Genomic DNA, 13,155 nt, shown 5'->3' with positions numbered 1-13,155 from the left:
AATATTATCACTACAAGAATTTGTATTCTTAATGAAAACCTAATAACGACGGGTCAAAAATTCCGTCGCAAAAGCCTTTTGCGACGATGCTAACAACCAAACAAATACGAGAACAACCGTCGCAAATGTCCTTTACAACGGATTAACGGCGGAATTTTCTATTAATAACGGCTCCCTTTTATGACGGAGTCGCGATAAGAAATCCCGTCATTAATCAACGATTATTGATTTTTAGCGACGGGATTTCCCGTCGTTAATGGTGTATGAGAGCTTGTTTGATTAGTCTTAGATTAATACTTCAACAATGTCAAAATCAAGTCAGGACATAAATCTTTTCAACTGCTGATTCATGTCACGTAGATCAAGTCATGTGAGTTCTTGGGTGCCACCATATCAACATTAATGCACCGGATTTCATCAGAACTCCGCAGTTAAGCGACTAATAAGATTTTATATTAGTGATTAAGACTGAAGAGATGTGTACGATAAGTCTCAGGTTCAAATCCTCCTACCCTATTTGTAATTTGTACCGAATATAATCTAGCGACTCATTCGTTAAAAAAAATACGGAGTAGAAGTTATGTGCGTTTTTTTTGTTTAGTACTTTAACGGTGCAACTTTAAAAGGAATAAACGTGAGATTAGTTTCAACTTTTGATTAGTCAACGAGGTGGTGATTGATTAAAACATTAAAAGAGAAGCAGTAATTAATAAAATTAAATAAGAAAAGCACCTTAAATAAGGGAAAAGAAAACAAAACAAAAGAGATAAAGCGCTCAAGATTAACAGAACAAAAAGAAAGTAAAGGGTTAATTGATACTTCTATGTTCTGCCTTGGAATGCGTACCAAATGTATAAATCATGATATGGAGTACTACTACGGAGTACCATATATAGGCAATTCGTTATCGACTTTTCGTTTTTTCAAAAAAAACAAAAAATTTAATACAAATTCTTATTTAAAGTTGATGTATATTAAATAGGGTAAGGTAAGATTAAGTTAACTTAAAGTGCTTAAATTATAATACTAATGATATCTTGTTCTAGTGGTTAAGACTGAGGGCCTGTGTATAATAGGTCTCAGGTTCGAATCTCCCAAAAATTATCTATTACGGAGTAACAATTTTCTATTTAATAAAAATTATCTCTTTAAAATCATGAATAATGTATAAAGATAATATCTAACTCTTTAAATTGTTTTTCAAGTCATTCTTGGCCTGAATTTTTTTTGTGAATATTTTGATACCACATGCCTGTTTAATACATTACCAATTAAGCTTATATTTCCTTTTAAAAAAAAAACTAAGCTTATATTTGTATTTTCTTTTTTCATAATACTTCTATGGGATTTCACTCATTTGAAAAGAGTCTTAAATAGCAAAATTAATAGGGTTTTTCTACGTTGTACCTATTTAGTTCATTGTTTTCTATGTTGTACCCAAACGTTTTAAATTTACACATTGTACCCTTGTAGTTGTAAAAGTTAATCATTTTTATCCTTGTCGCCAACCCAATGTTAACAAGTTCCGTTATATTTTTAAAAAATAAAGAATTTTCTACTTTAACGTTGGGTTAACAACAAACATAAAGTTGGTTAAAATATTGAAAAGCCTTAGTTTGTTTAAAACGTAACAATATTTTTAACCAGTTGATTAACAAAAAGGATATGGTTGACTATATTTTACAAGTACAGGGGTACATTGTGGAAGATTTTAAATGCATGGGTACAACATAGAAATTGAATAAATACAGGAGTACAGTGTAGCAAAAATAAAAATGAGTACAAAAACACTTTTACACAAATTTAAGTAATACTTCCTCCGTTTCATAATAAGTGTCTCATTTGTGGAAAATACGAGTATTAAGAAATGTGAAAAGTGTGTAAGAAAAATAATAATCATGAGTGCTTTATGGGGAAAGTAGATGAATTAGATGATTGTTAATTGATAAAATACAATAAAAGTAGATGTAGATAAAAAGTGGAAATTGAGTAGAATGTGTAAGAAAAAAATAATCGTGATTTATGAAAAAATGAAAAAGTATATGTCTAAAATTAGAAACATGACACTTAAATAGAATACATACACTTATTTTTGGAACGGAGGAAGTAGTAAGTACTCCCTCCGTTTCTTTTTGTTTGTTACGTATTCTTTAGGGTGTTTTATAATGTTTGTCACGTGGGATAATCTTTCCTTTTGTAAACTTATTATAATGTTATTGTTTGTGCCAACTTTTATTTTAATTGATCCAATCTGTTCAACTCATTAAATTCTTTACAATTTCCCATTTATGTTAAGTTAGCAATCTGTGTGCTTTTTCCATTATTAGTTCATTTTGATAAATAAAACAATTTATTGGTTGTTGTAATGATTAGTGGATTGAGGTTTTACTTTGGTTTATTTTTTTAAAATAAAATTATATGTTAATAAACGTGCTAAAGTCTTGTGTGCAGGGTGTCTAGTACTAGATTGCTTGCTTCCTGGTCTGCTTCCCAGTTACGGTGTTGCTGCCTGGTTATCTTACTACTCTGGTTTTGCTGGTTTTTTGCAGTTTTATTTGGTTTTGTGTTTTAGTTGGGTTGCGGTTGTGCTCTCATTACTGTTTATTTCCTTGCTGCTGGGTTTGTATCTTAACTGGTTCTACCATTTTGGTAATAAAATTTGTCTTATTTACCAAAAAAAAAAAAAAACGTGCTAAAGTCCAAACGTAACAAACAAAAAGAAACAGAAGGAATAATACTAATCTGTATAACTAACTTTAAATGGATCCGGTAACAAAAGGGAGACCGTTGTTGATTGCTAATTTGGTTTGGTGCTAGACTGTTAGTCTCTTGATTGCAGGTGATAACGGCGTGATGAACGGGGAAATTAGTGAAGAATATTAAGTCATCAATGAAGTTGTTGTTGTTGGCGTTGTTGTTGTTATAAGACCCTACGACTTTACTTAGTTTATAACAAAATTATTAATTATCCACTGTGCACCCATTTCCTCCTAGCAAGCGGTAATTAAGGAATTATTTTAATTCTTTAAGGAATTGGTTAATGATTGTCAAAGAAATCCGTTCAATTGTTTGTTTGTTGTTTTAATTCCGTTAATGTTTTGTTTTGTTCATTTTATTTTAACTTATGCTTCTCAGTTCTGTTCGAATTATTTTGACTTATTTCAGATAAAATAAGTTCAGATAATATAAGTTCAGCAAAAATAAGTTTTTTTCAGACATTTTTACACACAAATAAGTTTATATCAGACAAAATATGTTTATTTCAGATAAAATAAGTTCAGATAATTTCAGTTAAGTTCAGATAAGACCATGTTCTGTTCGACTTATTTTGAATTATTTCAGACAAAATAAGTTTAGATAAGTTTAGATAAGTTCAGATAAGTTCAGTAAAAATAAGTTTTTTCCAGACATTTCCGCACACAAATAAGTTTATTTCAGACAAATAAGTTCTTTTCAGATAAAATAAGTTCAGATAATATAAATTTAGTCAAAATAAGTCCAATAAAACGGAGCATAAGTTCAGCTAATATAAGTTCAGTCAAAATAAGTCCAATAGGGTCTTATTTCGGTAAAAATAAATTCAAATATGTTAGGACAAGTTCAGATAAAATAAACTCGGAAAAATCGTGATTTTCCCGACACGTATTTAATCAATTTCCAGACGCCTATAAGTGTCAGGAGAGTTCACAACCGACACTTTTACTACTTAGGCTGCGTTCTATTCACCTGATTTCCACTTACTTTTTCTGAATTTATCTTATATGAACTTATCAAAACTTATTTTAGTTATAAATTGTACTTGGTCAACCCTTATTTTTCCTAAACTCATCTTATATGAACTTATCTGAACTTATTTTTCTTAAAATAAGTGGAAATAAGGTGAACAGAACAGGACCTTACTAAAGCGTCGGATGTAAGGAATTTGTGGGGAGATTCCGTTTGCCCATCCCATTAACTTAATGTATCATTCTTTGTACAAGTATTTATTTATTTCGAGCATGCATGGAGTTTTGCCTTCAATTATGTGGATATGCTGGTTGATCGCCACAAATAAATGTCCCAAAATCTAGGGCAATATAAATTAAAACGACATGCATGCTTAAATATGTGTCACTTCATTTGAGCCACCAATTTTAAGAGCCTTATAATGCCAAGCTAAGCTTTCATTATTACTAATGTCTTAATTCCATAGATAGATGTCAACTTTCCTCACCAAATTTGTTTGCATTTCGAAACAATTAGCCAGCACAATTATGAGATTTTTGGCATTTTTGTTTTGCTATGATTTATAATATTACATTATCTTCTAGCTTTTTGATAATGATAAGATCATTCATGTGTCACATACTTACATACTCATAATACATGCATATACAGATATACTCCCTCTGTTCCTTCTTATTTGCTTTATTTATCGATCGTCTTGATCCGTCATTAATTAATGAGGTGTTTGTTTATTAGGTGTTATAACGGATGCAGAGAAAGATTAAATAACGTAATAAAGAACGTAAAGATTTAATGTGTTTCATTAACAATGTTTAGCTACGTCCACAAGAGAGGAAAGTTCTATTGATTTTGAGGAGGACAGATTACATAATACAACTAAGTTATGACCTAGAGAGTTTATATAGTACTCTCTAGACAGATGAGGAAAAGCCCATAAAATAGGCCCAAAACAGATAACCCTAGTCCAGAATAACAAATACCGTAGATAACCCTAGTCCAGAATAACAAATACCGTAAAGTTAACCACGTTGCGTCCCCGAACCCCTAAACCAAGGGCGTCGCCCCTGGACCCCGACTCGCTGACCGGACAGCGAGATCCCCGTGATGGGGCGTTGCAGTAAGGGGCTTGACCGATTCAATGCATTATTCTAACAATAGGAAATGATGTGGGTTTGGGAATGAGGAATAAAGTCACCAGATAAATTAATTTAGTGGTTTTATTTCCTGGGAGATCTATGGTAAAAGTGGCTTATGCTTAAAATGGACGCAAATGACTCGTGTTGGTACTGACTAGTGACTAGTGTGTTATTGGTAAATCAATACTTTACTAATAGTACCAATAATAGCCACTTGATTATTATTACTGACATACTCTCGGTTGGTACTAAAACAAAGTTGTATTGGGTGACGACTTGTATCCATTTTGATCTCAAACCACTATACGTTTATAAACTCAATCAGGGGGAAGGTGGCCGGGAACCGAGGATGAGAATTCTAGAACCGTAAAAATAATATATTGCCATGAATGAGAAAGGCGGAGAAGAAGAGTAAACAAGGATATTTTTGTAAATTTACATTTACTCCCAATTTACTCGTTTTTTGGTGTAGAGAAAGGCCACAAAGGGTAATCCAACAAATAGTGTAAACGTGATTCAATCCCAAGTCTTGGTACTAACATACCAAACAAGGATATTTTGGTAAATTTAGAATTTACTCCCAACTTATTCCCATCCAACATTTCACACACGAGATTATCGATATTTTAACGAAAACCCCAATTTATAACAATTCTCAATCCATGTCTCACTCTTAATTCTCATATTTCTCATTCCCATATACCAAAAGCCTTGTAACAAATTGTCCCCACGGTGAACATATTTCGATTATAATTTTATTACGCTCATAAAATATATTTGATTCAATCACTTTTGTTTCTTCTCATTCTACTCAACCGGCTAACAATTAACATAACGCTTTTAATATGCCGACAAACAAGAAGAAACGGAGGAAATACTTCATTTATTTTTTATTTTTCATTTTTTAGCATCGGACAAAATAGTTTTGTTCTTAAATCACCCACGTATATAAGCAAATCTAATACTTTATGGAGTATTCCGTATTCGTGCGGTATATGTACAACCACCCATATCACCTCTATTTTCTTTTAAATTTATTATTGTCGTTATATGGTCCATAATGTATATTTCTTGCAATTTAATTTCCATTATTGTTTTATGGATGTCCTTTTCCTTAATTGGTTTCGTCCATATATTATTATTCACTTGCTTTCCACTCCACTCCACAATTCTTAAGTTGTCCTACAAATCTTCCGTACCATACATATATTTTGAACTTTTACATTAGTCACTATATTGAACTTTTACATTAGTCACCAGTGACCAATAAGATCTTGATCTAGTGGTTAAAGTAAGAATTTGTGTACGATTGTTTTCAGTTTCGAATTCCTCTCCCTGTTTGTAATTTATTATCATTTTTTATGGTTCATTTGCGCGCACGCGCACACAAAAAATAGTCACCAGATCACCAATTCACCATACATCAACTATACGTTTCGCACCCTGGCTCAACCATCAACCACACATCTATCAATCCACACAAGTAAAGTGAACAATTACATGCCTATGTCGAAAATAATAGTGGCATTTCTCATAGAGTTATAACTACTTAAGCATGTGACACAGTTTTACTCTAATTCGAACGAATCAAACTCATTTCATCAATATTCTTTTAAATAACAAGATAACTGAAGGAAATAATGCCCTTGGTCCAAGTATGCATTCTATGTTAAGTCTAATAAATGCGGTTCAGTATTAATTAACAAGTTAATAATTCAGTGAGATCAAGTGAGCTGAATGCCTAGCTAGAGGCCGCTTCAGTTCAAGTGGAATTAATGATATTAATCCACAGCTTACTCTTGACTGAACCCGTAGGGTCACACAAATAGTACGTAAACGGATCAAGTATTTAAATGGCATTAAATACTCCATCTATGAATATTCGGAAACGACGGATCTTGGTTTCAGTGGGAGCTAAGATCGTCACAGGCAAGAAATGAATACTCCGGAAACGATGATATTGCCGGAAACGGAAATATGGATCGTATCGGAAATATGAATATTATCCAAGTCGTAGATGTTGCCGGAAACGGAAACATGGTACGTATCGGAAAATATTGTTGGAAATGGAAATATTACCAGAATCGGAAATATTGCCGGAAACGGAAATATTGTCAGAATCGGAAATATTACCGGAATCGGAAAATAATTCCGGAAACGGAAATATTAAATATTTGTTCGAAACGGAAATTAATTCCGGAATCGGAAATATTAAATATTGTTCGTATCGGAAATAGATTCCGGAAATGGAAATTTAATCGGAAGCGTATCGTACGAATTAGCATCGGACGAGGCCTGCCGGACGAAGGCCCAGCACGAAGCCAGGCCATCGCCCAGCAAGCACGCACGCCACAGCCCAGCGCGCACAAGGCCGCGCATGCGTGGGCCGTGCTGCGCGGGCTGCTGCTCGCACGCGCATGGGCAGCCCTTGTGGCTGCCGTGTGTGTGTGAGTTTCAGCTCATGCGAGATTCCTGAATCTGCAAGAGTCAGTGTATGATTAAATGTCTATTCCTATTGGATAAATTGATTAAGTAGAATTCATGTAGAATTCTAATTCCAATTAATTCGCATCCTACTAGGATTACGATTCCTTTTCCATAACTCTATAAATAAAGGCCTAGGGCTCATAATTTATACACAAGTTTTCAAGTATTCAAAAGTGAGTTTTTGAGAGAAAATCAAACACACATCTTGCTCAAAAGTGCCGAATTTTCTGAGTACCTTAAGGGCGATTCTAGTTGGTCAATCTTAAGGCGGATCCGGACGTGCTGTGGACTTTCTACGGAGGGACGACACTTGGAGTCCTAAAAGACTTGTTCTTGTTCGGTTCGGGCGCAGCTAGGGAAGGCACGCAACAAAGAGTATGCATCTAATTATGCTATATGATTATGTGTAAATAATATGTTTCCTGGGTTAATGGTTGTTTCCGCATGATCTATGTATTTGTCATATGTATCATAACCTAACAGTGGTATCACGAGCCCCTTATTATTTTCATAATCTAAATTGCATGAACATGGTTAAATATTACAAATTTGCAAGAATTAAAAGGGGTGATTAATTTTCGTAATTGTTAATTAATTGCAAATTGCGTTTATTTAATTATATGTACGCAGTTTTTCGGCAGTTTCTTCATTACTCATCCGAATTGAGTGATTTTTGTGTCAATTCCGCATGTAAAAGGCATTCTAAAATTTTGACAAAAATAGTATTTTTCTGCCGAACCCAGAATTCTCAAATTCGAAGCCTAACTATGACTTTTCGAAGGTTTTAGTTTTTCGGATGCAAAATTTTGTAAATTTAAGATGTTAAATTAAATATTTGCGATTCCTGTTGATAAATCTTGAATTTTTGATTGACCTACTGCATATGTTTAACAAGTTTGAATGCCTAGTCTTGTTAATTATGCAATCTAATTTGTAATTATGATTAATTTGTTGAAAATTAGAATAATTTAGAATTAATTTGATTTTCATAATTAATTGTAATTTAATTAGAAACCTATGATTAAAAACCACCATAAAAATTGTAAATTTACGATAAATTTTAAATTTTTATGACCTAGACTTGAATCCATAACAATCGGAAATCAATTGGATAATAAATTTTCGATTTTTTCGCCCTAAAATTATGAAATTAATAATATTTATTAATTTGTCATTAATTTTAAATATAAATTTTAAATTTTTATGCGATTCGTTCAAATAACTTGCACGCACGAAGCAATGGACGCTTCGTGTTACCCTTAAGGGGTGTTGTATAATGCGGGCATGCGACGACGAGCAAGGGAGCTCGTCGCCCGTGCGGCACGAATGCAATGAGCAAGGGCGTAGTGCACGAGCACAAGGCAGCAGCCCTGCCTTGTGTCGTGTGCCACGAGCAATGAACGTATGGGCATGGGCGAGGGGCGAGCCAAGGCAGTCGCGTGTGGGCAGCAAGCGAGCTGCGCCACAGCGCGCGCTGCCTCGCATAACAGCGCGCAGCCTCGTGCGCAGCGAGCGCAAGCTCGCGTGCCACGAGCGCTGCGCACAGCATCACTCGCGCGCACCAGCGAGCGATCTCGCGCGCCAGCGAGCGATTGCTCGCGCGCACCAGCGAGCGATCTCGCGCGCCAGCGAGCGATGGCTCGCGCGCACCAGCGCGCGATCTCGCGCGCCAGCGAGCGATGGCTCGCGCGCACCAGCGAGCGATGCAGCGCCCCAGCGAGCGATGGCTCGCGCGCACCAGCGAGCGATCTCGCGCACCAGCGAGCGCGGTAACGCGCGCGCGCTGCGAGCGATAGCTCGCGTGCGGTGGGCGCTGTGCGGAGGCTTGCGTATGGGACAGCAGCAGCTATGCAACGAGCGCATGGGCTGCGCGCACATGGCCAGCAATGGCTGTGTGCGTACAGCCCATGGGCGTACAACGCGTAGGGTGTTTGCGTTTCGATTAGATCGTTTTGAATGTTTAATTTGAAAATTTCAGTTCACGTAATTTTAATTAATTTTAAAATTAATAATTTGAATTAATTTCTTGGATTTTAATTTTGAATATTATAATTATAATAAATGGAATTTATTCTAATTATTTTACTAAAATTAAAATCATGAATTAATTTAAATGCGACTGAAATTAAATTAAATTTTGGATTCAATTATAAATTTATATGAGCTTTAAATTTTAATTAAATTTGTATGTTTCCGGTTAGACTAGAAATACAATTTTATGTTTAAAATTAGTAAAGCATATGAATTTATTGGTTTGAGTGGGAGCACTTTTAGTCATAAACTCTTGATTAGGTCTACAAATCCTTAAGGTTAAAACAACTCGATTAGAATTAATAAGGACTGAATAATTGGTAGATTATTGGTGCCCTTGATTAATTGCTGCAAATGTTTACGTGATGCATAATGTGTTTTAACTAACCAGCTATGTGGGCCATTCATGATAATGAATGGGTGAATGGTATATATTGTATATGTACTGTTTTGCAGGTTATGAAGTGACTAGTATGGCCCAAATAGGATAGAAAATATGGTCTGCGTACCATTAATTTGAATGTAATTGGTCTAAAGTACCAAAGTTGTTTTTCAATTCAAATATGGTCTGCGTACCATCAAATAGTTGTAATTAGTTATAACTTATCCTATTTGAAGAAAATGGTGCCTCCCACGGAGATTTTCAAGACGGACTTTGAAGTCAAAGCTTCAAGATGAAGTCGGGCCATACTAGATCACAAATATCTTATGCATGTTTTAAGTTATTTATTGCTTTAAATATGTCTTAAAATGCATGAGATCAAAAGCTTGATTATGTTGCATGATTAAGGATTTTAGTTCACTTAAAATCTAACCAACATAGTAAGAGCCTTAAGTTCCAAACTTAAAAATTGAGTTAAAAGGTGCCATGCCAAAATATACACTTGCTTGGATATCCTTTACATCAATCTAGTAATAGTTTTCGCTCAGCGAGGTGTTACTTATTGGTCCTAAAGGGGCAAGGTACACAAATAATTGTGAGTACATGTTAGTTTTGGTGAAACTCAACGATATAAGTAAGGAGTCCTTTTATGTCGTGGCAAATTCGATAGGTTTACCTAATAAGTTCTTAGACGTACCTATCAACCAAGAATAGTTTCTAGACTATTAGCAAAAGGCTTTTGCTTACCTAAGATGTTCTAGGATTAAGTCGACAAACTGTGCTTAGTTCTTCAATGATTTTAGGATCTTGGAATCTTTTTATTCACACCTGCCGGAACACATAACTTGAATAAAATGCTTAATAAACATTGAATTATGCATGTATGCTAGAATTTAAGTTTATTAAGAGAAACTGTGAATGGTTATTTATTTGTTTATTCTTTTCAATTGTAGTTTTTAATATGGCAAACAACAATTCATTCAACATTCGATCAATTCTCGAAAAGGAGAAGTTGAACGGGAAAAACTTCCTTGACTGGCAAAGGAACTTGCAAATAGTTCTTATGCAGGAAGAAAAGGAGTATGTCCTAGATGAGGCGATGCCCGAAGCTCCAGGCGACGGGATCACTCAGGCAGCCCTCAATCGTTGGATTGATGCCAACAAGGATGTGAAATGTCTAATGCTCGCCACCATGAGTGCGGATCTGCAGAAAACGTTCATCAACTCAGATGCTTTCACAATCATCAGTGAGTTGAAGAACATGTTCCAAGATCTGGCTCGAGTCGAAAGATTCGAGACTCATAGGCAAATTCTTGAGACCAAGCTCAAGAAAGGCGAGCCCGTAAGTCCACATGTTCTCAAAATGATTGGACTCATTGAGAATATGAGTCGGCTGGATCAGCAATTTTCTCAGGAAATGGCTATAGACACCATCCTCCATTCTCTTCATAGCGGGTATGATCAGTTCAAACTGAACTACAGTATGAATAGTCTGGACAAAACGCTCACTGAGCTTCACGGTATGCTGAAGACCGCTGAAAAGACGCTCAAAAGTGATAAGCAAGATGTGCTTATGGTGCGTGGGGGCAAGTTCAAGAAATCTGGAAAGAAGAGGAATGCTAAGAAAGGTGGCAACAAGGCCAGCCCAACTAAGCAAACTGGCGCCAAATCTGCAAAGAGGAAGGTCAGTCAACCCACTTCTGAATCCGAATGCTTCTACTGCAAGAAGAAGGGGCATTGGAAGAGAGATTGCTTGAAGCTAAAGGAAGATCAGAAGAACGGAACAGTCGTTCCATCTTCAGGTATTTTCGTTATAGACTGTATACTTGCTAATTCAACTTCTTGGGTATTAGATACAGGTTGTGGCTCACACTTATGTTCCAATCCACAGGGACTAAGAAGAAGTAGAAAGTTAAGCAAGGGTGAAGTCGACCTACGAGTGGGAAATGGAGCACGGATTGCTGCATTAGCCGTAGGAACTTACTATTTGTCGTTGCCCTCCGGGCTAGTTTTGGAACTGGAAGAATGTTTCCATGTTCCAAGTCTTACTAAAAACATCATTTCAGTTTCTTGCTTAGATGCTAAGGGATTTTCCTTTATAATAAAAGACAATAGTTGTTCGTTTTATTTTAAAGAGATGTTTTATGGATCTGCTAGATTAGTCAATGGACTTTATTTATTAGATCACGACAAACAAGTATATAACATAAATACCAAAAAGGCCAAAAAGGATGATTCAGATCTCACCTATCTGTGGCATTGTCGATTAGGCCATATAAACTTGAAACGCTTAGAAAGACTTCAAAGGGAAGGAATTCTAGAACCATTTGACTTAGAGGATTATGGTAAATGCGAATCATGTTTACTTGGCAAAATGACAAAGCAACCTTTCTCTAAAGTTGGAGAAAGAGCAAATGAACTATTGGGTTTAATCCATACAGATGTATGTGGACCAATGAGTACAAATGCTAGAGGTGGTTTCAGCTACTTTATCACTTTCACTGATGACTTCAGTAGGTATGGTTATGTCTACCTAATGAAGCATAAGTCTGAATCCTTTGACAAATTCAAGGAATTTCAGAGTGAAGTAGAGAATCAATTAGGCAAGAAGATCAAGGCACTGCGGTCTGATAGAGGCGGTGAATATCTGAGCTATGAATTTGATGACCATCTGAAAGAATGTGGAATTCTATCAGAATTGACTCCTCCTGGAACACCACAATGGAACGGTGTGTCAGAACGGAGGAACAGAACCTTGCTAGACATGGTCAGGTCAATGATGGGTCAGGCCGAACTTCCATTAGAATTTTGGGGACATGCACTAAATACAGCTGCACTCACTATAAATAGAGCTCCGTCTAAAGCTGTCGAAAAGACTCCATACGAATTATGGTTTGGAAAGCCTCCAAATGTGTCTTTTCTTAAGATTTGGGGATGTGAAGTATACGTCAAACGATTAATTTCAGACAAACTTCATCCAAAATCTGACAAATGTATCCTTGTGGGCTATCCAAAGGAAACAAAGGGGTATTACTTCTACAATACATCTGAGAACAAAGTGTTTGTTGCTCGAGATGGTGTCTTTTTGGAGAAAGATCACATTTCCAAAATGACAAGTGGGAGAAAAGTAGACCTCGAAGAAATTCGAGTCGAACAACAAACTCTAGAGAATGCTCAAGATGACATTCAGGATGAAACTCAGAGATCTTTAGAAGAATCTGGTGAGAATCATGGTCAATCTAGAAATGTTACCCCGCGTAGATCGCAAAGATATAGATCTCAACCGGAAAGGTACTTAGGTATTTTGACGAACGAGAGCTATGACGTTCTATTACTTGAAAGTGATGAACCTGCGACTTACAAGCAAGCTATGACGAGCCCTAGCTCCAAGCA

This window comes from Spinacia oleracea, chromosome 3 (genome assembly GCF_020520425.1).
Source record: "Spinacia oleracea cultivar Varoflay chromosome 3, BTI_SOV_V1, whole genome shotgun sequence".
Taxonomy (NCBI): Eukaryota; Viridiplantae; Streptophyta; class Magnoliopsida; order Caryophyllales; family Amaranthaceae; genus Spinacia; species Spinacia oleracea.
This window is presented reverse-complemented; position numbering follows the sequence as displayed.